Genomic DNA, 25,247 nt, shown 5'->3' with positions numbered 1-25,247 from the left:
CCTGAGAGGGAACACACCAAACAGATCCAGAGGGAGAACCGAGGCTCAGAGAGGCCCAGTGACTGGAAGAGGTCACAGAGACAAGTGGAAGCAGGGCAGAGAGAATAAGGGCCCGGTCCACTGACCCGCAACCCTACCTCTTGGGTTCTTGGGGCCACATGGCTGTGTGGCCACCCTCTGGGCCATTCATCCCAACCAAGACAGCTTGGTGATTTTGGTCCAAATTAGATGACGCCAAACATTTGTATTTTAAGAGTTTTTAGAGTGTTGTGACTTTTGCCTCTCACCCACTCCTGTGAATGGGTGTGCAGGGAGACCAGTACAAACAGGACGAGTGAGAGGGTTACATGGGAGGTGTCAGAGGGAGGTGAGAAAGCAACCCAGGATGCTGCAGAGATGGAGGGTGAACCTGGATCATGGTCCACAGTGGCCAGGCCTGGGCTCAGCTGTGCGTCCTTCCCTCTGGGCACTGGGCAGGGGTGAAGCCAGCCTCTTGAGTGGTGGGGGCCATATGTTGGGAGCTGGGTCTCTTGGGTCTTGTTTTTGTCTCTGCTCCTGCCTCAGCTTTCACGGCTCTATACCTTCTGTCCCTGCCACTGAGCATAGGCTCAAAATCCTCACTATCCTTCCAGAAATAGTGCTTGTGTTACCTCCTCCATGAAGCCCTCCTTGATTCTGACCCTCTGCCAGGGGCCATCTCTGAATTTTCATGTTAACTTGTTTATATGCTCTCATGGGGTTTTTGCTTTGCCTCTTGCACTCTGGTACAGAGGCAGCAGATTACAGAGCTGAGTGCATGGATTCTGGACACCCTGGGCCTAGATTCTGATTCTAGCCTTTACCGGTTGTATGGTGGGGTGAGAGTTTCTTTTTCTTTCTCTTTTAAAAAATATTTATTTATTTATTTGGCTGGGCCGGGTCTTAGTTGCAGCACGCAGGATCTTCACTGCAGTATACAGAATCTTTAGTTGTGGAGCGTGGGAACTTCAGTTGCGGCATGCGGGATCTTTAGTTGCGACCTGCGGGATCTAGTTCCCTGACCAGGGATCGAACCCAGACCCCCTGCATTGGCAGTGCAGAGTCTTAACCACTGGACCACCAGGGAAGTCCCCCCCTTTTTTTTTTTCATATGAGAGTTTCTTAATTTCTGTGTGCCTCAGTTTCCTCCTTTGTTCTAGATGGAGAGAACAAAAGTACCTTCCGTACAGGGCTGATAGGACTTTAATTGAGTCATACATGTGAAGTGTTGAGGCCAGGACCTCGAACGTAGGAAGCATTCTCTAAGTGTATGTTCTTGTTGTCAGTGAAGCATTTGCATCTGCTCCTTACCTCCTCATGGCGCCTGCAACTCCTTGAGGAGAGGTCTCATTACTTAAGCTAATTTGTGTCCCCCCAGGATCCCAGCAGGGGGCCTGGCCACTGTGGGTCCTCACTGACCATGTGTGGAATGGTGATGGGACCCGAGGGCCCTCTCCCCGTCTGCTGTCCCACCCAGGCCCCTGAAGAGCGGGACTGCCTCCGTGGCCGAGGCCTTCCCTCTCACTGCCCCGCCTGAGCTGCGGCAATTTTCCCTGGCAGCTCCCACGTTCTGGACTAACTTTAGGGTTGGTTTCCAGCTGTGGTTGGATTTTTCTGTTTGAAAAATATTTTAAGCAGCTGGTGGGGAAGGGGCGGAGAGGTGGGAAAAGAATAACAAATAAGCTCGTGAAAGGAAGATTGTCTAAATGGCTTGGAGTGGCCGCTTCCTCCAGCTTGGTCTCTGGGTTGTGCCCAGGACTGGGGAGCTATCAGGCGGTCGGGGATGGGGAGGGGACACCCTGGTGGCTTCACAGGCCAAGGAGAAGGACTCCCTACCCCTCACAAGCACCTCTTGTACTTGCCTTCACTGTACGCCCGGCATGGATTCTGAGGATACAAGAAAAAACAGATGAGAAAGAGCTAGTTCTGCAGTAGGCAGGCTTGAGGTCAGACCCTGAAAAAAACTTCATATCAGAACCTATCCCAGATTACGTCACTCAAGACTCTGTGATACTCCAGAACTCAACTCCGCTTTTAGCTCTTATTGCGCAAGACCTCAGGCAGCCTGTCCCCTGCCCCACCCCCACCCCCCATTGCTCTTCATTCCCCTAACAGCAGAAGTTCCATCTTCCTGCACCCCAGTTTCATCAGCTTCCTCTTCCCTTTCAGCTCGGCTCTGCCACTGAGGCCCTCAGGCTCTTTTCTGAAGTCTTCACCTCCGTTACTTCCCAGGTGGGAGAGGAGCAGGCAGCAGCTCAGGCTGATGGCCAGGACCAGAAGCCCATGCGCTGCCCCACACACAGATGGGAGGTTCCTGCTGCCCCTTTGCTGGCTGCGGAGGATTGTGGAGACAGAGGCCTGTAGAAAAGCAGGGATGGGAGACAGACTAAATCACAGAGTCGAACAGAAGCCGAGTCAGAAAGAGACGGGGAGCAAGTCAATGAGGGGGTAGAGAGCTGAATTTCCCTGCCATGGAAATTCCTGTGGCCTCTGATGGCAGGGTGGGCTCAGTCAGCCCTGAAGGTTGTTGGGTGCTGGGGCCCAACATGGGGTCTCTGGCCTGGGAGGGTGGTGGGGTGGGGGGGCTGCCCTCCATGCCAGGTCTCCTGAGGGCCCCCTCCACTGGAGTCAGAGCCAGTATGGGGCGGGGGGGAAATGGCATTGTGCGGACTGGGCTCTGGAGTCCCAGGATGCTGTGGGTGGTAGAGAGTTCTCCCCATCTAGGGGCGCCAGCAGTGGGCCCGGGAAAAGCTGGGAAGTAGGGGGCAGACCTTCCAGGCACAAGGTAGGACGCCAGTGGAGCAGGAAAGTGCTGGGCCTGAGGACCAAGGAAGGGGCTGTGCTGTTGAGGAATATGGGGTGGTGGCCAGTGCAGAAAGGAGGTCGCCTGGGGTTCAGGGAGCTTTGCAAGGGCAAGGATTATGCCAGCCAGGAAGTCTGGGTGGGCAGATGTGTCTGTGGTTCTCAGCACTCTGCGGCAGGGAGGAGCCACGAGGGAGGGCAGAACTGACTGCTTTCTTCAAGGCCTCCCCCAGAGGGTCCACACCCCTTAGGCACCTCTGCCCTCGAGGCCTCCCCTAGCAAGGAAGACAACACTGGTCTCGATTTATAACTGAAATCCCTGCTTATTAGCTGATCCTTGCCACCCAGCTCAGCCTGACCATGGCAAAATTCAGAGTCCCGGAGGCTTCTCAGAGGGTATGAGAACGGGAATTTATGCTTGTTAATATTATGTTACATTTACGCTGAACACGAAACTTTCCAAAGCATTTTTTCTTATTATAAAACATAACATACATATGTTAAATATATATACAGTTTAATAAATAATTATAAATTAAACATCCATGTTTCCATAGCCCAGGTCAAAAATTAGAACACTGCCAGCACCTCAGAGGTCCCTGTGTGTCCTTTCCAGATCACAGCCCTAACCCTCTGCCCTGGAGGGAACCAGGATCCTGACATCTGTGATGGTCATTTCCTTGTTTGTCTTCCAACGCATTTAGTCTCTTAGGTATTATCACCTTTGAGTTTCACAATAACCTTATTATTCCCATTTTACAGATGAGGAAACTGAGGCTCAGAAACTTTTAACAACTAGCCCAAGGTCACCCAACAAGTAAGCGGCAGAACCAGGGTCATATTTGGACTGGCTTATGCCCAGGTGGTTTCTTAGTCAAACCAGAATCCAAGAGACCCTGGAACAACCCCGGTTTGGGATATGGGTTCCCCAGTGCCCCAGAGAAGGGGGAGGCCATATTCATGGCCAGGCCATAGGCTCCCCTCCTGCATTTGTTGACTCTCCTGACTGCCCAGGGTCCTGCTGTGTGAGTACCTGGCAGGAAATGATGGAGGCCCAGGGGAGAGCATTTGGAGGTTGGGGAAGCAAGAGGAGCTGGGGGCTGATCTGGGATGGGATCGATGCCTAAAGAGAGATTCGGGCCCTGCCAGACACATGCCAAGGCACTGTGGGGATGTGCCTGAGCCAGGTGTGCGCCCACGTTTTTGCCAGATTTCCCAGGTGTGCCCTCCTTGGTGGGCCAGATGTGCTTGGTGTGAGCATGTGTGTGTGTGTGTGTGTGTGCGTGCGTGCCTGCATCTGGCATGTCTGTGTGTGTGCCCAGCTCTGTCTACACACTTGGACTGCTCTGAATCATGTCCCCCACCCTCATCTTTTTCCTTTGCATTTCAAAATTATACACGCTTAGTTTAAAAAATTCTAATACAAAAGTCTCTCCTTTACTCTAATTCTAATCCAAATGACCCCAGGCATACGTTAGCACATTTATCTTTCTTTCTAAGCTCATTAAAATATGTAGTTATTTAGATACGCATATCCAAGTGCAGTGGTTTGAGGTTTAAGTATTTTTAAGAAAATTGCATCAGTATCTTCTTATTGTTTTTCCACTTACTATACTTTGGTCATCCTTCCTGTCAGGATGCATGGATTTACTTGACTTTTTTAAAAAGTTGAAGGGTACTCCATTAAATAGATGTACCATCACATGTTTTAACTGGGTGGACCCCTCTGTGTCCCAGATCCCCCAGAAGCCGAGCTAGTCGGGTACAACCGGGGGTGGAGGACACGGAGACTGGCCTCGCAGTGTGCGGAGGCCAGGCCCAGCTGCCCTTTGGCTGCCTGCAGATGGATTCCCCTCAACGCCCTCCCCCACCTGAAGCCCACAACTCCTATCCTTTGTCATTTGTCCCCTCCCGCTTCTCTCTCCGGACGCTTTACCTCTGCCCAGTGCTGCAGGTTTGGGGGGCTGCTGGGTGCGCTTCTGGCCTCCAAGACTGTCTGATCTCAGACACCTGGGAGGAACCGGGCTCGGGGGACCCAGAGGTTCAGGAGACTGCACGGACACTGCAACGGCAGGGAGCTCGCCTCCTGCCAAGGCAGCCCCAGGAGAGGGCGCCATGCTGATGTTGAGGCTGGCACTGCCCCAGGCCCAGATGGCAGCTTCCTGCTTCCCAGAGGGCACGGGTAATGGGCACCGTGCCAGGCAGGCACGGTGCCCCCGCCCCTGCACAAGTGTCATGGAAAATCCGAAGCCTTGATCTTCGTTCTTGATCGCTCCTCCCGACTTTTACAACTGGAAACTTGCAGCCTCTGTGTTCCCATCAGCTTGGGAGGGAGGTGTTGGGAGGGGGAGCAGGAAGTGGCTGAGTCAGCAGCTGTGGGTTCAGAGCCTGGTGCGTCCAAGGCCCAAGCACGGCCCCTTCTCTCTCTTACCAACACTCACAGTTTGCCTATAAACAGAGGGCACTTCTGTGCCAGGAGGCAGGAGGATTGAGAATGGGCACGGCCTCTGGGTCCTTCGTGGGCAAACTGTCTCCCCTCACCCAGGGCCAGTCCCCCGGGGGGCCAGGTACTGGGTCGCTTGCTGCCAACACCTCTACTTCTCTAATGTCCTGGTGGTACGTGGTCCCTAGCCGTGCTCATTCCTCGGGCAGGTCCAGTGTGTCTGTTTAGACCGCGGGATCCAGTTAGAAGTTTACGGTAAGGAAACCACTAAGGGAGTTACTTCCCTCCCCTGCGCCTTGCCCAGCTCCTTTGGGCCTCTCCCCCCGCTTCTCCCACATGGCCAGAGTTCATGGAAACTTCTCAGGTCACTGATTCTCACCTTCCTTTCCTCCTTGGGAGAGAGGGGCCCAACCCCCCCGCCCCCCCCGCCCCCCCCGCCTCTGGAGCCTGGCACCTTCCTTCCCTCAAAGCCCTGCTTTCCTCGGGGATGACATGCCATGGGGAGGAGGGGCAGGCGTGGGGCTGGACCCAGGGCAGAGCCTCAACCCCATGGCCTCACCCCCATCTTCCGACACCATCTGCTGGAGGAGAAGATGTGTCTCTTGCTTCCTGTGATCTTAGAGGTGAGCCTGGAGAGCAGGAGGTGAAGCAGAGAGAGACTGGGGCGCCTTTGCCCCAAGGTGAGGGAGGACAGCGGTGCTGAAACGAAAAGGGAGAAGGACCCCAAACCAACCCACCACTCCATCGATTCATAGATGCTGTTAGATCGGCATCCCCTCTGAGGAACGTGTATTGCGCTGTGTGGGTAGGGGTGGCGGGAGGGATGTGTGCATAAGCTTTTGGACCTCGGGGGCGACGGAGATCTGAGGGAGGCTGGGGTCGTCGAGGCCCGCCTCCTGAAGTGGGGTGGGACTCCACCCCTCCCTGACCACAGGCAGTTGGGGCCGCTCAGGCCACATCTGCCCGGCTGAGGCTCGGTGGGGCTCTGCCCTGCTTGTCTGTCTGTCTGGGTGGTGTCCTCACCTGGGGTCCAGAGCAGGCGGTGCTGTGCGTGGGGCAAGAGGGGACTGAGCTCGCCAGCCTCAGCACTGATGCGTGGGCTTTACTTGAGGATGTTCTGTCTGCCGGGAACCATCGCTCCTGCCGGGCCAGAGCAAGACAGAAGAGCGGCGCTCACCCCCGCAGGCCGGGGAGGGCTGCCAGGGGATGAGGGACCGCAGACCAGGCCTCTCCACCCCCCCACATCCGATCTGCCTCACCGCCCAAGCGGCACAGATTATTTTGGCTCCTTCAGACTCTGCCAGGGCCTTTGCCCCATCTCCAGGAGTTACTCAGTTACCAACATGGGTTTTCTATTTCCAGAGCAAGGCAGGCCCTCCCCTCCTGGCTTCTTGCACCCAGGCCCTGGCACTATCCTCTGCATCCAGCCCTGGGAGGGGCCGAGGCCCTGAGGCCCCCGGGTCTGGGTCCAAGGGCAGGGGATTCCTTATCTCCATTGGAAGAGGCAGGGATATCTGAGGGAGGACAACCCCCTTCCCCTTCACACCTTCTCTCTGGCTTCCTCCAGGGACGGGTCTTCTAAGAATCCATCTACCACACCACACGGCCCCAGGGGCAGGGGGAGGGAGTGCATGACACTCGCTGCTTCTACCTCCTCCCCAGCCATCTCCGCCCCCTCACCCCCACCCCCGCCCGCTTCACTCCACCCCAGCCTGGCTTCTGCCCCACCACCATTCATATTAAATTCACCAAACTCTCACCTCAGGTGTCCCCTGTCAGCAGCTTTAGCTCAGCTGACCCCACCCTGAAGCCCTCCCTTCTCCTGGCTTCCCCACCTGGTGCTCTCCTGGTTTTCTTCCTGCCTCGCTGGTGGCTTCAAAGAGATTCTAGTGCCAGTGCCCTTGGACTTGGTCTTGGGCTCTTCTCTCCATGCCTCCATGGCTGTAGACACACATGGTGGCAAGTCCACGTTTCTGACTGGCCCCTTCCTCCTCTTTGAGGTCCGACTTTCAGAGGCAGGTCCCACGTGGCGTTACTACTTGAGGTCTCCAGACGTTTTGAAATTAACCTGTCCCGACAAGAACCCTTGATTTCCACTGCTACCTCCCCGACCACGCTTGCCTATATCACCTCGCCTTCCTAGTTGCTAAAGACTGTGGTCCTTGATTCCTCCTCACCTTCCACCTCCATTATATCATCAGGTCCAGCAAACTCTGCCTCCAAAGTGTACTTCTAATCCCCCCACTTCTCTCAATTGTCACAACCTTCCCGGTTTTTTCTAAATTACCCTGCTATCCTTACCTGGAATCTATGGTGGCCTCATAACTGGTCTCCCTGCTCCCAACTTGAAGTTCCTCCATTTCAATCTCCGTGAAGCATTAAGAATCATCATTCAGGGCTTCCCTGGTGGCGCAGTGGTTGAGAGTCCGCCTGCCGATGCAGGGGACACCGGTTCGTGTCCCGGTCCGGAAAGATCCCACATGCCGCGGAGCAGCTGGGCCCGTGAGCCATGGCCGCTGAGCCTGCGCGTCCGGAGCCTGTGCTCCGCAAGGGGAGAGGCCACAACAGTGAGAGGCCTGCGCCTGCGTACGACAAAAAAAAAAAAAAAAAAAAAAAAAAAAAAAGAATCATCATTCAGACCATTGCAGACTTTCCCCACAAGCCTTTCCTTTCAGCACGCCCGTGTTTGTGTGTGTGCGTATGTGTGTTCAGAATGTTACTGTGGCCTATCAGGCAGGCCCTGAGTGATTCTGGACTTTTCCCATATCCCTAGCTTCATCTTCTGCCCTCCTTACTGGCCAGGCACTCGGCTCTTTCAGTTCCTAATGGTCAAAGTTCTTTTCCTGCCTCAGGGCCTAGAATTTCCACTCCCCCGCCACCTGCTCATCTCCTCAGAAAGGATTTCCTCACTGTCCTGTCCACACTGGCCCTCCCAGGTCTCAGCTGTCAGAGCCGGGTCAGTCTGAGGGGCTGGAGGAGGGGAGGGGAGGGGAGGACTCCCGGGGACAATGCTCCCTGCAAGAAGGAACAGAGCACAAACTTCCAGCGGCCCCTTTACACCCAGGCCCAGGGAATCTGCCTGGACGCAGGATGGAACAGGGCATCAGCACATATTCAGGGGTGTCCTGGTCTCACCAGCCTCTCCCAGTGACATTAAATACATTGTGTAGTGACCTCAGTCCCTCAGAGGCTTCCAAGGCCTGGAGAATACAAGCAGAATGGAGAAGTGGCTGGTGAAATGCTCGTGCCACCCTGACCCCCCTCCCATCCCAAGGGTCTCTGATCCTTCCAACTCTGGGGCTACAGGCAAGCTCACATTCCTTTGCTTGGAAACCCCAGATCTCATAGCCTTTCAGATCAGGCTGGGCTCCAAGAGGGCATCCTTGCCCTCCTCTTCCCTCCAGGAAGACCAGGCTCCTGAGGCATCAGAGATGCCTGGGCAGGAAAGGCTGCACAGCCTATCTTGTTCACCCTTCCCAGCATCCTCCATGCCTGAGGAGTAGAAACTTCTTCCCGGTCTTGTCCCTCCCACTGGCATTTGTGGCAAGTTACGATATGTAGTCCAGGTCTCTGAGCACCAAGATGACCCTGTTTCAGCTCATTCCTTTTCTGTCTTTCCAATTCCCCATGGCTCTATCTATTTTCCTTTGTGTCTCTATGTTGCTTCCCAATCAATTAATAACTTTCAAGGAGATGTAGATGTGGGGGGATCCCCTCCTTGAGTCCTCACGGGACTGACACGTAGGATTTCCCAGCATCGGCTCCAACACCTAATGAATGAGTCTAAAGACACACTTTACACATTTTCCTAGTCACATATGGTCTGATCCCTAGGGCTGCTTCCCACATGTGCAGACACACACATAGGCACACATACACACACTTGCACATACACATTCTCTCAGCCATGCTTACACATACATTCACACACAGACACTAGCAGCCGGATGCCATCCATCTATCTATCCTATGACAGGAGGCGTTGGTGTGTCGGGAAAGGGCCCACTGTCACTGACACCTGTGGGAGAATTCATCCTTGGGCCCTTTGTTGAACAAACATCGCGATGGGCCATTTGAGTCCTGGAAGGCAGTCCTCGAATGGGACAGGCTTGGACTGAGACAAAGAGATAATCAACATTGGAATTTGTGGGTGAGGGCTGTTTAGCTTAGAAGGCACGTGGATGAGGAAGGAGCCACAACATGGTAGGAGGCTTGAGCCCAAGTAGAAGGCAATTCCCCGTGACAGGAATGTGAGGGAAAGGAAGAGCTGGAAGACTTTTAAGGACAAAGTTCTAGTAATCCACATTAGGAACTATTCTATTGTGCGGCAAAGAACAGCCCCTCTGTTCCTTCCACATCCACAGGGGAAGTTGGCTGCATCCACTGACTTTGGCGAGTGATGTTTGGGAGAAATCAAGGAAAATGGACTGAATTAGATGTTTGAATCCATACAGGTGGAGAGTGGAAATGTCCACTGGAGGCAAGATATAAAAGAGAAAATCCCACAGAAGCATGAACTTAGAGCCAGAAGTGACTGGGGTGGCCAGGGTGGGGTGGGGGGACATTAGGCCAGCCCCCTTCCCATCCCAAACATTCCTAGAGATATCGGGAGGGACCCTGGATTTCCCACCATCTGTGGGATGAATGTTTGAGTTGATATCTCATCTCAAAGAACAAATGACCCAAGTCGAGTTCCGTGTAAATGCACGTATTAAAACGTGTGTGTTCACACTCACATGAGAATTTCTTTCCCCCTGATAGAGCGTGAATGAGACAGTGATTTGGCAAGTATCAGGTTAACTTTATAAATGAAGACAGCCAAACCAGAATATTTAGGTTCGGAAAGCTACTACTGGCCTGAACGATCTGGTTTGGCCTTCTTGACTTAGCAAATTAACCAGAAAATTGCCAAAGCCCTGCACTTGTCCTGGACAGACACAGTTTTAGCGTGGCCTGTATCCTTATAGATACATAGATATCTCTCCACACATTACTATTAAGTAGATCTCTCCACATGGTATTACATCTAATTTGTATTTGTAACCAACTCGATGATTGTCCCAGATTGGTCCAGAACCAATTTTTCATAGAGGGCTGGTTTTCTACAGCTGCCTAGCATGTGACTGAACCCTGGGTATAAAACACTGAAAAAGTAGGACATGCTAAACAAAGAAAAGGCCACGGTTGCTTCTGTGCTTGCTACTGTTTTCATTCCCTATTAATGTGTGTCAGAAAATGAAATGACATTTACTGTTAGCCTAAATTGCACATAAGTGGCAAAGAAAGCTTGCTTTTATAACAGAACCCCAGATAAGAAGAACCAAATAGGAAAATTCTTAAAGAAATAGGAAGAGGGCAGGTATAATGGAAGCCTCTTGAGTCAAAAGAGAGACTTACACTTTCACCTTAGCCTTGCTAGGGACTTGTCGTGAAAATTTGTCAGCGTCACCATCTGTACCATGATGGAGTAGGTGTAGGTGCTTTTGAGAAGTTCCTTCCAGCTCTAAAATACGGAGACTTCCCAAGAACATCTAACTCATGTGGGTCATCAGGTGTTTATGAGAACGGTCTGATATGGTGGACATAGTAGGCCTCAAATTTTAATGTATTAAAATGTGAATCACCTAAGGATCTTGTTAAAATGCTGATTCTGATTCACTAAGTCTGGGTTTGAAATTTCTTATTTCTAATAAGTTCCCGGGGTAGACCTATGCTGCAGGTCCAAGGACCACACTTTGAGAAGCAAAGGCATTAAACCTCCTGGGTCTAGCGTGAGAAGTCCCAGGTCTGTCCCTAGTTTCTTATCTTTGCTGAGCCTCAGTTTCCTCTTCGGCAAAATAAAAACAGTCTTAAATACATACCCCCAGAGGTTGTTGTGAGGCTCATAGGAGATAACATATTTTTGAACGCCCTCTCTACATTGTAAAGTGTCTTACAAATGTTTATGATTGGTTTGGGGTTGCAAAGCTTTACCTTCAAAGACTCCTGAGAGCTGCTGACATGGCGGGTGGACCGAAGGAGTGATAGCAGGCAGCATCCCTCCCTCCTTGCATGGGTTCCACAGCGTGCTTACGTGAAGCCTTTTCCCTGGAAGCTGTTATTTGAAGAGCCAGATGCTCTGTGTTTCTCCCTCTGCGCGCCCTGCGCCCCCCCCCCCGCCACCCCCACCCCCACCCCACCAATTGCCGGTCTGCTTGTTCTCCTGGCCCATGACCCAGAGAGGCCACATGGCTTCCAGCTGTGCTGGGGCATCCAGAACACATTCCTCCTCCCCTCCACCCTTCCACCCCTCCTCCCCGTGCCCCCTCTTGTGAACTCTCCCTTTAGCTCTCTACGTGCTCAGGGCTGGCCCAGGCAGCACTCTGCACTATGCAGTTTTAACTCGCTCTTTCTCCCTCAGGCAGCCAGTGCCCTCATGTCCTCATGCCTGCAACTCACTCCACCCAACCCACCCCATCAAATCCTCACGTTGATAACACTTAGGGTGACCTCTCCTTAGAGGACAAAGCCAAGATGCGGTTAGAACCACAAGGGAACGGTTCAGGCCTCAGTGCCTGGAAAGGGCATCTTTGGAAGGGGTCAGGAGGCCTCTCTACTACCTCTGAAATCCTAGACTTCAGTGTCCTGCATCTGTCAGCCTTGCAGTGTTCCATTTTCAGCCAGAAACATTCCAACCTTGCGGTGTTCTTGATCTTGCTCTTGACCCGCATGGGTGTTTGTGAAAGCCGAGACCAACTCCTTTGATTTCATAGACTGATGAGAAAACCTGGCAGGTCCAGGTTTCTTCACCACGTACAAGCCTTGACACAGACGTCATGATGAACCTGGGGTTTCCAACCTGCTTCCCCCCTCGACAGCCTCGTTAGTCGGTGGTCACGTGTGGGACAAAATCTCCTCCAAGTGCCCTGGGTGATGAATACGAACCCCCCGCATCCCCGCCCCAGGTATAACTCTACCCTTTTCACTCTTTTTCAGACCGGTCTCATCCAAGTAAGGAAGAAGACTATTACTATAAGGGTAACTTTAATTTACTCTGATTATTATTTTTTAAGTATGGGGTTTCTAAACTTTGGTGCTTTATTTAACAGCAAGGACAAATAGTGACATCGGATAGTTGTTGAGAACTCTGTCCATGGACTCTGCTCCAGTATTGGGGCCACGGACTGACTGCTCAAGCAGAGGATTTGATTTTATATAACAAACTCACTGAATATCTATTTTGTACCAGGCTGCCAGCCTTTGAAAATACAAAGATAAATAAGACATGGGCACTGAGTAGCCAGCTGGAAAGGGGAGGGAGAGCTGTCTCCCCTAAGGACGTGCTATTCTTTCAGGCTTTGTCGTATCTACATTGTCTCTAGTTGCCATTAAGGCTGTTTCTGCCACCTCTTTTTTTTTCTTTTCTTTTTTCTTCCTAAATGAATCTTGCTATTTTATTTTCATTAAGTTTGTCAAGTTCAGTAGTCTTCTCAGAAACCAGCTTTTGAGTTTGTCCATTATTGTTTGTCTCTGGATTTCTTAATTTTGCTTTTATTTTTATGTTGCTACTTTCTTTGAATATTCTTTTGATTTTTTAAATTGAATATGTAACTGATTAACATTCAGTCTTTTTTTATTATCAATATATTTTAAACTATACATTTTCCACTAGAGTGATTTCATCCATAAATTTTGAGGTGTATTGTTTTTATTCTTTAGTTATAATTTTCATAGCTGTAATTATTTTTCTTTGGCCTATAAATTATTTCTGAGAGCACTTGAAGTTTGCCAAATAAAAATTTTGCTTGTATTTTTGAAACTGAATTTTTGTTTTACTTCATTGTCGTCACAGAACATGTAAAAAAATGTTTTTGGTCTTTTTTTGAGACTTGGTTTATGGTCTATATTTGTGAATATTTTGTCATGTGTTCTTGAAAAGAATGTGTATTCTCCAGTTTCGGGGTAAGGATTTTACACATGGCCTTCGGATCAAAACAATAATAAGTTCTATTGTAACAATTTACTATTTATGTTCTTATTCAATTTTTTTACTTCTTAAGCTTTGAGTTTCTGCAAAAGCTAAATGGAAATCTCCCACTCGAATTGTGGATTTGTTCATTTCTCCTTGTAAGTCTGTCAATTTTTGTTTCAAGTATTTCAAGACTATATTGCATGCTAAATGCATGCAGATTCAGTTATTACTATATCTTCCTGGTATAATATCTTTGAGTAATGATTCTCTTTATCCCTACAATGCTTGTATTTTTTTCTTGCTTTAAAGTCTCTTTGATAATAATTATTAATATTATTATTGCTGATATTAATATTGCTATATCAACTTTTTCTATCATTTCACTTTCAACATTTTTGTGTTATTATGAATTATGAACAAAATATAGATTGACTCAAAAATCCAATCTGAGAGTCTCTGTCCTTTAGCAGATACATTACATCTATTAGCTTTATCCACATTTACTTTTTTGTATCCCTGGGTTTTAAACAGGAGGTATCCAGAGGAATTGAGGATGACATGGCTATTCCCAGGAAAATGAATGTGAATTATTCTCTCACAATTCTCCTGAGCCCTGGTCCTGGGAGTTACCTTATCCTGTACTTATTTTATCTTTATCATCCATTTAAGGTACAATCATTTTCACTGCTGCCTGCCTCTATAAGCCCTGGATCTGTCTGTGTACCTCTGTCCCCGCTGCTTGGCTCCCACAACCCACAGGAGGGCATTTTACTTTGGTGGTCCATTTCCTTCAGCACATACGAGGGGTGCACGAATGGGTTGATGCAGTTCTGCACAGTGAGCCCCACTGGCATCTACAAGTCTGAGCCAAACCCTCTGCTTTCCCAGGCTCTGTCCACCTGGATCTTCCTCTGTCCTCCCCTCCCCACAGTGTCACTGTGGTTTCTCCTATCTCATAGGTCCCTTCACAAACCTCCATCCTAGCATGCACAGGGGCGTGCGTGCGTGCGTGCGTGCGTGTACACACACACACACACACACACCCTCAGATTCCTCTGCTGACTCCAGTGTAGACTGGCTAAGGAGAATTTTGCTCTGATAAGTGTCATTGTCAGGAATGTGTCTGCATTTCTTTGAAGTCGGCAAAACAGATATTTTTGTTTGGGGAGGGGAAGTACAGGTAGGGACACTGATCTACTGACCAAATGATGTTGGTGGAGGAGATGTAAGAAGCACCCATGTTTACTCAGTTGTGGGTCCCACAATAGGGTTGGGCTTGGAGTATCCAGGCTCTGTCCCCACCCAACCTGAGGCCAGACCTCAAGCTGAGCTTGAGTTGGGGGCGTGATGTTGTTTCTGAAAGTCCCACCCTAGAGGCTTAGGGGTTGGAGACTGGAGGCCGTATGAGTGTCTGTGGTCTGGGGAAGCCCTGCAAGGTAGGAGGCAAGGGCCCTGAGGTGCGTGCAGCACATCAGGAAACTGTGGGACGCGATGTGGGCAAGTCAAAGGAGGCCCCAAGAGACCTGTGAGCAAACGAACACCTAAACTTTCACAACCCACACTACCTTCTGCCCAGAAGGGGGGCTCTCTTAGGGCCTGATCAGTTGCCAGGTGACTCGCAGGGACCTAGGGAGACAGGGGTGGCAGATCCTGGGGGTGGGTGTATTGAAGGGGACTTTATAAGTATCATCAGGGTCACGGCTACCATCTAACCTTCACTGAACTGGCAGGATCTGAACACTAGCTCATCAGAGACCCTACTGGGGTGGGGGCAGGGGGTGAGTTCCATTGCTTGAAAGTCTTCCTGCTGGGAGGAAACAATGGAAGGGGGCAGGTTTTCTCGGTAACAAGAGGGTTCTCAGAAACTATAACCTATGTTAGGGACCAAGCAACCCCATTCAAAATGTATATTCACACCTATCAGTGACCCAAAATGATACAAGTCTTGAACAATGTCCTATGGCCAATCATCCGAGTTTTCAGCACTCAAGGATGGATAAAAGGGAGCAACCTTGTGGGTGGACATATCTCTATAACATATTCTTCTGATTAAGCTGAGAGATCAAAGCTTCCACCTGTGCTGATCCCCAGCAAGCTCCTTGGCCCTCTCATCTACCCCAGGAACGGGGACATTTTCTCACTTGGGTCGCCCCCAAGCATACCCAGATATCACCGAGCCATCTGGCATCAGCTGGTCAAGACTGACTTGGGTGGACAGATCTAGATAAGGATGGCACTCTGGGCCCAGGATCAGGGTAGCAAGAACACAGGGCCGGGGGCAGCAGCCTGCGGCATAGGGTATGTGTCTCAGGCAGCTCAGCACAAACCCAAATCTTTCCATGGACTCTGTGCAGGCCCCTGTGTCGCCTACTTGCTCGGCTGAGACAGACTCAAGGTTTGTCTGTAGCATCTTGGAAGTGCTCTCTGCCCCCCCCTTGACTTGCCTTGGGCCCTGATTCCTGTGGTGGGGTTGGGGAGAAGAGTCATCGGGAGCGGAGGGGACACGGAGTTCCTGGAGAGCACCCAGGTGTCAGCCCCACTCAGAGGAGGAAAACAGCTCTGGAAGAAAGTGTCTCAGTGGCGGGTGCATGGGTGGGTCCCTTCTTCCCCAGCACATGCAGTTAGAGTAATTGTCCAGATTACTGATTACCGCGATGGCAGGTGAGGTGTGTAATTGGGCTAGGGTGTGTGTGTGTGTGTGTGTGTGTGTGTGTGTGTGTGTGTGTGTGTGGTGGGGACCGGAACCTAACAAAGCAAGTCTAGGAAATTGAGAGCTGGCTTGTTAACAGGGAGAGCACCCCTGCACCTGGTGCTCGGCCCTGGGGGCCTTGGGTCCTGGAGTCAGGGGTCAGAGTGAGGCTGGAGGTACTGATGGTACCCAGAGATCCCCAACTTTGGATCGCTTGCTTACAGTGGTTTTTTTCTTGCTTCACTATAAGCTAATAAACTCTAAGTCACATCTGGCCCTTAGTTTGCCTTCGGACATCAACAAGGGAGGATCTAATGGTGGTTGCCAACTCCGCCCAGCCCCAGTCCCCCCACCCATCTTTCGAGCCTGCACTTAATGGGTCCAAAATCTGGCTGAAGGCTTCATGTCAAGCTCATGGGCTCCGGGAGTCCCTGGGGAGCCATGGGGGCCCTGGACGGCAGGAGCTGTGACGCCTCCAAATGTGTCTCGCTTGTGGTCTCAGGCAGGTGGCAAATACCACGGGGCAGCTTGGTCTTGGGGCTCAGCTTCCACCCTCCCCACTGGCCGCGCTGACCCAGGCCTCCCAACCCCATCCTGGCCTGTCCTCTGTGTCTGGGGACCCGGGGAAGAGGGCCTGATTGTGCAAGTTTGGGTCCAGACCTCTGCTGTGGGGACTTTCTCTGGGCTCAAGAGGGAATTTGGGCCACGGGGTGGAGTCAACAGGCCACGTTCCCGGGAAGAACTGCCCTGACCAGCTGCTTGAGGTTGAGGGAGAGGGCCCGGTGTCCAGACCCAGAGCCAGGGGGCCAGGTCACCCAGAATCATCTGGAGGCGGGGGAGACTGGACTCAGCCAAAAGGTGAGCCCCCTCTTGGGCCTCACGCCTTCCCTGGCCCTTCATGTGGCGCTTCAGTCTGCCTTATCTTTGTTTTCAATCCCGGAGCTGGTCCTTAAAGTCCCACAGGGCTGGAGAAGTTTGCCCTGAAGCTTGTTGGGGGCTGGCTCAGCTGTGGGATTAGGCTAGAAGTTCGAGCTAATGCTTAGCCTTTCTGAGTCAAATGCTGTGAGGGAGCAGGGGTTTGTCCAAACTGGACAAGGCAGCCTGGAGTGCATGTAGTGGGATTTGGGTCACTTAAGGGCTCCATCTGTCCTAATAGTATTGACTGTGGCTCTTCATCAGAATTCATTTTAAAGTCTCCGGATGGTCAGAAACCTTCCTAGAATCATTCTAAGCCCAAGGAGGATATTTTAGGAGAAGAATGTCCTTATTTAAAGCTGAAAAAATAAAAGTGTGATTCTTGCTGTTCTAGTAAATTTATCAATCCCCTATAATTTTCTTGACCCAAAAGATAACAAGCTGTGCTCTTAAAGAAGGACTTAACCACATCCTTCCCCTGTGCCATCTCTTTGCTGCCCCTCTCCCTCCAAAACACAGCTTTACAGCCCTGGCACAAATGGTCAGTCCAGCCCACAGGTCTAAGCATGGTTTCCCACCACTGTGAGTATGTAGACCCTAAATAGTTCAGGCTGCAATCTCTGGGAAGCCCCTAATGTCCTTGGGCTAGAAGCTCCCACAATGACATATGATATCCCTGTGTTCACTTCCCCAGACCCTCTCTTCATATGGGAGGTGACTGTACTCATAGAAGGTCCCTGAACTGGAGGGCCAACATGTGGGCTTGGCTGTCATGGGGTCTTTCCCCTTTCAGATCATCCCTCCTCTGGATCCCACCAGTATAGCCATAGCGAGGGTCCCAGGGGTAAAAGCAGTCATGTTGAGCCCATATGTGACCCAGGTCATGGCAAAGTCAGCATCATGGCAAGGCCAATGAGCCTCTTGCTTCCCTGCCGTGTTGATGATTTTCTGTTCTTCATTTGCACCTCTCCCAGATCCATTGCCCACCTTTCTCTGGCCTGTTCTGTGCCCCAGGAGGATGACACCTCTGGACCACATCCTCCTGGGCTCCCTTGCTGACTGGCTTCTGATGGGATCCAGCTAGGGGAGGCACTTTCAGGGTGTCAGAGGGAGGAGAGAGAGAGATTAGGTACTTCTCCCTGCTCCTCCTTGCTTCAAAACTAATTCTTTGGTAATAGTTCCATGCCTCCATGACTACTGTTTCATCCAGGCGGCCCGTTCTCCATGGCTCCAGCTCTCATTGGGCACTGGTTACTTTTTTCTTATCCCTTGGACCATTGAGGTTGAGGTGGTAATGATTTCCTGTCACTCCTATACTCCATTTTTGTTCCCTTACCCTTGCCCCACACATCTGTCAGTGATCTTTCTTCAAAATCTCTTCATTTGAGCCCTCTGGGGAAAATTATATTTCCGGGTGGGACTCTGATGGACACATCTCACCTCTTCCATTTCCTAAACAGACAGCACTTCTCTGGCTAATAGGATCCTTGGGTCAGTCGCCGAGCCTCCCTGCCCATAATTCTTCCATTACTTCCTATATGAGACACCCAGGCTCTGATCCACTCTGTTCCTTCCATTTGGAGAAGATTCTACTCCCTTTCACCATCAGCCAGTCCCTTCAAAAGGGCCTGGTGGTGGACACTGGTGGACGTTGTCATGGCTATGGCCATACAGCCATGTCCTCTTCTGGCCACCATCAGGCAGGACTCCTGGCCATCTTCCTACCTGAAGGGAAACAGTGCCAGAGTGAAGAGCAGGACTGATGCAGGTGGATATTAAACAGGAAAGGAAAGAAGAGAAAAGAAAGACAGATGCATTAAAAAATTGTATGGACATCCCAGACACTAGTCAAATAAGAGAAGTATTTCCGTGTTGGGCAGGAGATGATGGAGCTGGTAGGAGGGAAGGGAAGGTAGAATGTGGTGCTCAAGATAAAGCCCAAACTCCTCGACATGCATGACATTCAATGACTTTCCTGGTCTGACTCAAACTCAGCTTTAGACTTCCAGGCTACTGCCTGTGCACTCAGGCACCCCACGTTTCCAAGCTACTTGCTCTCCCCCTAAGTCTCTGAGCCCTCATGCTTTTCCCTCCAAATAGAAAATGCTTCTCTTTGAGATTCTTATTGCTGTGTAATGAGTATCACATAGGTAATGGCTTAAAACAATACCTATTTACAATCTCACTGTTCTATAGGTCAGGAGTCCAGGCAGGCTCCACTGAGGTCTCCACTGAAAGTCTCACAAGGCCAAAATCAAAGTGTTGGCCAGGGTGGGCTCAGATCTGGAGGCTCTGGGGAAGAATCTGCTTCCAGGTTCATTCAGGCTTTTGGGAGAATTCATTACTTCATGGCTGAAGGACTGAGGTCCTGGTGTCCTGGCTGTCTGTCAGCCAGGAGTCTCTTTTAGCTTCTTTAATGCATCCTCATCCCTTCACCTGTGGTTTCTCCATCTGCAAAGCAGCAATGGCATATTGAGCCCTCCTCATGCTTCAGATCTCTCTGCATTACTCTTCTGACACCAGCTAGATAAAATCCTTTGCTTTAAAGGGCTCGTGTGATTAGATTAGGCCCATATGGACAATTTCCCTTTTGCCATATAATCATAGGAGTAATACCATCCATCTTAAAATTCTGCTCTCCACACTTTCTGTCCTTAGTTCAAATGCTACCACCACTGTAGAGTCTTCCTGGTTAATCCACTCAGAATTAACTGCTCTCCTAGCACATCACTGGCCCTCCATTCAACCTCTTATCTCATTGTATTCAATATTAATGAGCAGTTTGAGAATAGGAATCATGTCTTACTCATCTTTGTATCTTCTGTTGCACCAATGCCTCCCACTTAGTAGGTGCTCAATAAACATTTATTAAAAGACAGGCAGGGGAGCAACTAAGCCCGAGCGCCACAGCTGCTGAGCCTGCCAGGCACAGCTACTGAGCCTGCGTGTCACAACTACTGAAGCTCACGTGCCTAGAGCCCGTGCTCTGCAACAAGAGAAGCCACCGCAATGAGAGGCCTGCTCACCGCGACGAAGAGTAGCCCCCGCTCGCCGCAACTACAGAAAGCCCGCGCGCAACAACGAAGACCCAACGCAACCATAAATAAATAAATAAATAAATAAATTTTTTTTAAGTAAAAAAAAAAAAAAGACAGGCAGGGCTTCCCTGGTGGCGCAGTGGTTGAGAGTCCGCCTGCCGATGCAGGGAACACGGGTTCGTGCCCCGGGCTGGGAGGATCCCACACACCGCGGAGCGGCTGGGCCCGTGAGCCATGGCCGCTGAGCCTGCGCGTCCGGAGCCTGTACTCCGCAACGGGAGAGGCCACAACGGTGAGAGGCCCGCGTAACGCAAAAAACAAAAAACAACAAAAAAGAAAAAAAGACAGGTAGGAAGGAAGGAAGGCAGAGGTAGAGGCTATAAGGGACATAATGTCTAGCACCTGAAAAGTCACCTAGTCTGAAGGATTACATCTCTATAAAGATATTGAGGATATTAGGACCACTTCATTTTTTTAAAAAACGTTTCCCCCTCCTCCTCCTCCTGTTCCTGTTCCTACTTTTCCTCTTTCTCTTCCTTCTCCTTCTTCCTCAAACTTGATTTGGAAGTTTCAGACTCAGCACTCATTTACTACACCAAGGGGTCAAGAATTAATGTTTCATACCTTTGTTTCCCAGCAAAGTGCATAGTCTATTCATTGAAAGAACCAATTCAAGAAATTCGTCCTAAATTGTGTAAGCCCAGCTGTCATTCCCTCTCTCAAAGGGCCTGCAGGGCTTCTAAGTTGGCCTTTTCTGATTCTTCTCACATGTTTCCAGTTTCCTTTTTGTCCTACCCCGGCCCCAGGTGCCAAAATGGAGAGAGGTAACCTGATTAGGGAAATGCATTCTTTTGATGCATTGACACTTTAAAAAACTAATAGGTGTAATGCACAGATATAGTAAACACACAAACTGAGCAGAAAGATTAGAGAAAAAGTAAAAATCTCCCTCTATGTATCCCTCACCCAACCTAAGTTTCAGACGCTAAGTTCGGAGAAGGAACCTCTCTCCAAATGCTGTCGCTGTTAACAGTTACTTATAACTCCTTCCAGAGAAAAAATTTTATGGTACCTGCATTTTAAGCTCAAAAATAATACTTCTGGGCTTCCCTGGTGGCGCAGTGGTTGAGAGTCCGCCTGCCAATGCAGGGGACACGGGTTCGTGCCCCGCTCCGGGAAGATCCCACATGCCACAGAGCGGCTGGGCCCGTGAGCCATGGCCGCTGGGCCTGCACGTCTGGAGCCTGTGCTCCACAGTGGGAGAGGCCACAACAGTGAGAGGCCCGCATACCGCAAAAAAAAAAAAAAAAAATAATAATAATAATAATAATAATACTTCTGCAGCTAGTACACAGTTTAACTGGGGCCTGATTTCCATAAAGATCATTTTCTCTTCTCCGAACCATTAAGCCAATTTAGAAGCGGTTAACAAAACCATTTTCCAAAAAAAAAAAAAAAAAAAACCATTTTCCAAGCAAATTAAAGTATTGAACCCATTTACATTTCATCCAAGATGACCATGAACCGTGTTATTTTAATCCCCCAGATAACAGCTTCCTCTCCTCCTCCCCACGACAATGCCCTTCTCATCTCCCAGTTCATCTGTCTGCTACCCAGATGAAAGCAGTCAAGAAGTTCAGAAAGACATTTTCAAGGACGTTTCAATATTTTCTCTCCAGGAGATAGAATGTGGACAAAACCATTTCCCTGATACTTTCCCATCTGCCTTGACTTCAGCCCTTCATGGACGCAGCAAGAAAGCAATGACTGAGATATTCAAATAATTAACAGCCATGACGTTGTAGGCACAAGGATCCTTGTTAGTTACAAAATAACATCCTTGCTAGTTACGTTCTAATTTACCTGATAGGATATAATTTGGAGCATTTACTGAAGTGTGTGTGTGTGTAACTTTGTTTTTATTCAGGGTGGCAACCTTTCTGTTTATAAATAAAGCTTCAGTAGAAGCAAGTGAGGCCAGTGCTAGGTACAGCTGAGCAGAGCAAGCTGTTAATTTAAAGACATATTCTAAGAGAGATCTCATGATCTAGATGTTGGGGATCAACCTTGGGCAAAGGTCTCCATCTACTGCTTCAGAGATCTTTTTCATCCCCACTCCCGTTATCTACACATCTTTTCTCTATTTATAGCTTCATGGATCATCTTGATTCTGCAATCCTCTAAACTAGCTTTCAGACAATCTAAAATTCATTTAGGTATAAAGTCATTCATAAAACCTAAAGCAGGGCTTCCCTGGTGGTGGGGTGGTTAAGAATCCGCCTGCCAATGCAGGGAACACGGGTTCGAACCCTAGCCCGGGAAAAGCCCACATGCCACGGAGCAACTAAGCCTGTGCGCACAACTACTGAGACTGCGCTCTAGAGCCCGCGAGGCACAACTACTGAAGCCCGCGTGCCTAGAGCCCATGCTCTGCAACAAGATAAGCCACCGCAATGAGAAGCCCATGCACCGCAATGAAGAGTAGCCCCCTCTCGCCACAACTAAAGAAAGCCCACGTGGCAACGAAGACCCAAAGCAGCCCCCACAAAAAAATTTCCTCCTTCTAGAACTTGCAATCTCTTTAAAAAAATAACCTAAAGCAGTATTCCAAAAGTATAAGCAATAAAAAATTTTTCTACTCAATGCTCCAGGGAACACTTCGGTTTGGAAAAGCCTGAACACTACGTCTCCTGCTTGAAGAGTTCCAATACAGATTCATGCATGAAAGGCCCTGCGAAGTCTTGTGTTGAAAAAACCTATTTAATGTTGGTTCCTTCACTCATTCAAATATTTATTGAGTTTCCACAGGGTGCCACATGTTTTTCTAGGCACCAGAGCTATAGTTATGAATAGGATAGATATGGTTTCTCATTTTAATTGGTGGAGCAGATAATACACAAGTAAAACTTGTAATTTCAGATAGTGTTAAAGATTGTTATGAAGAATGTTAATGGCATGGTCAAATGTGACATTTGAACCAAGATCTGAATGAATAATCAGAAGAAGCCAGCTATGTGAAGAGCTGGGAAGAGCATCCCTTGCAAAGGGGCTAGCAAATGCAAAGGTGCTGAGGCTGGAGTGAGCTTTTGCATGTTTGGGTCTGAAAGATGGAAGACAGGTGCCCTAGACCAGAGAGAAGAAGAGTGGTACCAGGTGAGATATGAGAGGCAGGAAGGGACCAGATCATTCACAACCTTGTCATCTACAGTGAGCTATTTACCCAGCATTTTCCAACCTTATTTGATCACAGAACTTTTTTTTTCTGGTATAAACGTATCTGTTAACATCCCATTGGACTAGTATGCTGTGGATTATAGGTTGCAAAACCCAGGTTTAAGGCATTATCTCTCTCAGAATGTTTGCATCTTTTTGGAGGAATCTGCATTCTAACAGGGATTTATTCTGACAGAATAAAGCTCTAACGTAGAGTTGCAGACTTCAGCTAGCAGATTGGAGAGTATTTTCTCTCTTCTTTTGATTTTTGTTTGAATGATAAAACATGCCTCAGTTGTCAAAGATTATTTTAAAAGAGCCTTCACTCTAGAGCCCGCGAGCCACAACTACTGAGCCCGCGTGCCACAACTACTGAAGCCCTCGCACCTAGAGCCGGTGCTCCGCAACAAGAGAAGCCACTGCAATGAGAAGCCTGCGCACCACAACAAAGAGTAGCCCCTGCTTGCCGCAACTAGAGAAAGCCTGCGCACAGCAACAAAGACCCAATGCAGCCAAAAATAAATAAATTAAAAAACATATGGGGCTTCCCTGGTGGCGCAGTGGTTGAGAATCCGCCTGCCGATGCAGGGGACACGGGTTCGTGCCCCGGTCCGGGAAGATCCCACATGCTGCGGAGCGGCTGGGCCCGTGAGCCATGGCCGCTGAGCCTGTGCGTCCGGAGCCTGCGCTCCGCAATGGGAGAGGCCACAACAGTGAGAGGCCCACGTACCACACACACAAAAAAAAAACATAAAATAAAATAAAATAAATATGTCCACAGAAAGAAAGAAAGAAAGAAAGAAGGGAGGGCAGGAAGGAAGGAAGGAAAAAAAAAATGTCCACATAACTTGCTCATCAGCACATCTTTCATTGAGCTAGTTAGTTATTATTGACTAATGGGCACACATACAATACACAAAAGAAAGTACTATTACACACACAGTTAAACACTAATACTAATATTACAATGAATACTCATATACCTAGATTAAGAAAGAGAATAATATCAGTATATCAGAAGCCCCTGTATGCTCCTCCCCCCATTGGTTCACCATTATCCTAAACTTTGTGTTAATCTTTTCCTTGTCTTTATAGTTTTGCCACCTGTGTATGTATCCCTAGATATTAGATGATCTAATTTTGCATATTTGGGACATTAAATAAATGAAACTATTCTGTATGTATTCTTCTGTCACTTGCCTCTTTTACTCAATATATTTTGGAGATTCACCCATGTGGACATGTGTTGTTTTAGTTCCTTCATTTTTCACTGCCATGTGGTATTTCATTTTTCGTAACATACCACTATTTATGTATTCATTATGCCATTGATGGATATCTGTTTTTCCTCTAGCTTATTATTATTTGGGGGCTATTGTAAATAATTTTGAAGTGAACATTTTGTGCCTGTCTCCTGGTGCACATGGACACGAGTTTCTCTAGAGTTCCTATCTAAGAGTGGATTTGTTGGTTGTAAAGTCTGAACACATTAAACCTCACTAGGCAGTCATAAGCTTTCTGTGTTCTCTATTGTGGTTCCAATTTACCCTGCCTTCAGCAGTGGATTGGAGTTCTGATTGCCCCACGTCTTTGCTAAAACTGGAATTGACTGACTTTTTAATCTGGGAGGTGTGAAGTGGTATTTTATTGTGGTTTTAATTTGCATTTCCCTGATTAATAATGAAGTTGGACTCCTTCCCAGCCCCCCACCCAATATGTTTATGGACCATCTGTGTTTCCTCTACCATGAAATGCCTGTTCATGTCTTCTGCTCATCTTTTTATGTGATTATTTGTATTTTTCTTATGGACTCAAAGTTGTTCTTTATATATCCTTGATACAGATCCCTCATTGGTTATCTATGTGGCAAATATCTTGTTCCACTCTTTGGCTTGTCTTTTTATTCTTTTGGTGGCATCTTTTTGTAAATTGAAGTTCTCCATTCAAATACAGTCAGATTTGTTAGTCTTTTTCTTTTATTTAGTTTAAAAAAAATTTTTTTTAATAAAAATTACTCAGCCATAAAAAGGAACGAAATTGGGTCATTTGTTGAGATGTGGATGGATCTAGAGACTGTCATACAGAGTGAAGTAAGCCAGAAAGAGAAAAACAAATATGGTATATTAATGCATATATGTGGAACCTAGAAAAAACGGTACAGATGAACCGGTTTGCAGG

The 25,247-nt window shown here is 48.9% G+C and overlaps 1 protein-coding gene and 1 non-coding gene across 2 annotated transcripts in view; both read right to left on the bottom strand.

Annotated features, from left to right (window-relative positions):
- Nucleotides 1-25,247, bottom strand: part of PFKM (phosphofructokinase, muscle) — a 478,771-nt gene that overhangs the window by 200,237 nt on the left and 253,287 nt on the right. The gene's annotated exons all lie outside the window — the stretch shown is intronic.
- On the bottom strand, nucleotides 1,033-1,105 carry TRNAG-GCC (transfer RNA glycine (anticodon GCC)). The gene has a single exon. It is a non-coding gene; the product is annotated as a tRNA-Gly (tRNA).

The sequence above is a fragment of the Kogia breviceps genome, chromosome 12, assembly GCF_026419965.1.
Source record: "Kogia breviceps isolate mKogBre1 chromosome 12, mKogBre1 haplotype 1, whole genome shotgun sequence".
NCBI lineage: Eukaryota > Metazoa > Chordata > Mammalia > Artiodactyla > Physeteridae > Kogia > Kogia breviceps.
The sequence above is the reverse complement of the archived record's forward strand: the minus strand, read 5'-3'. Positions and strand labels throughout refer to the sequence as shown.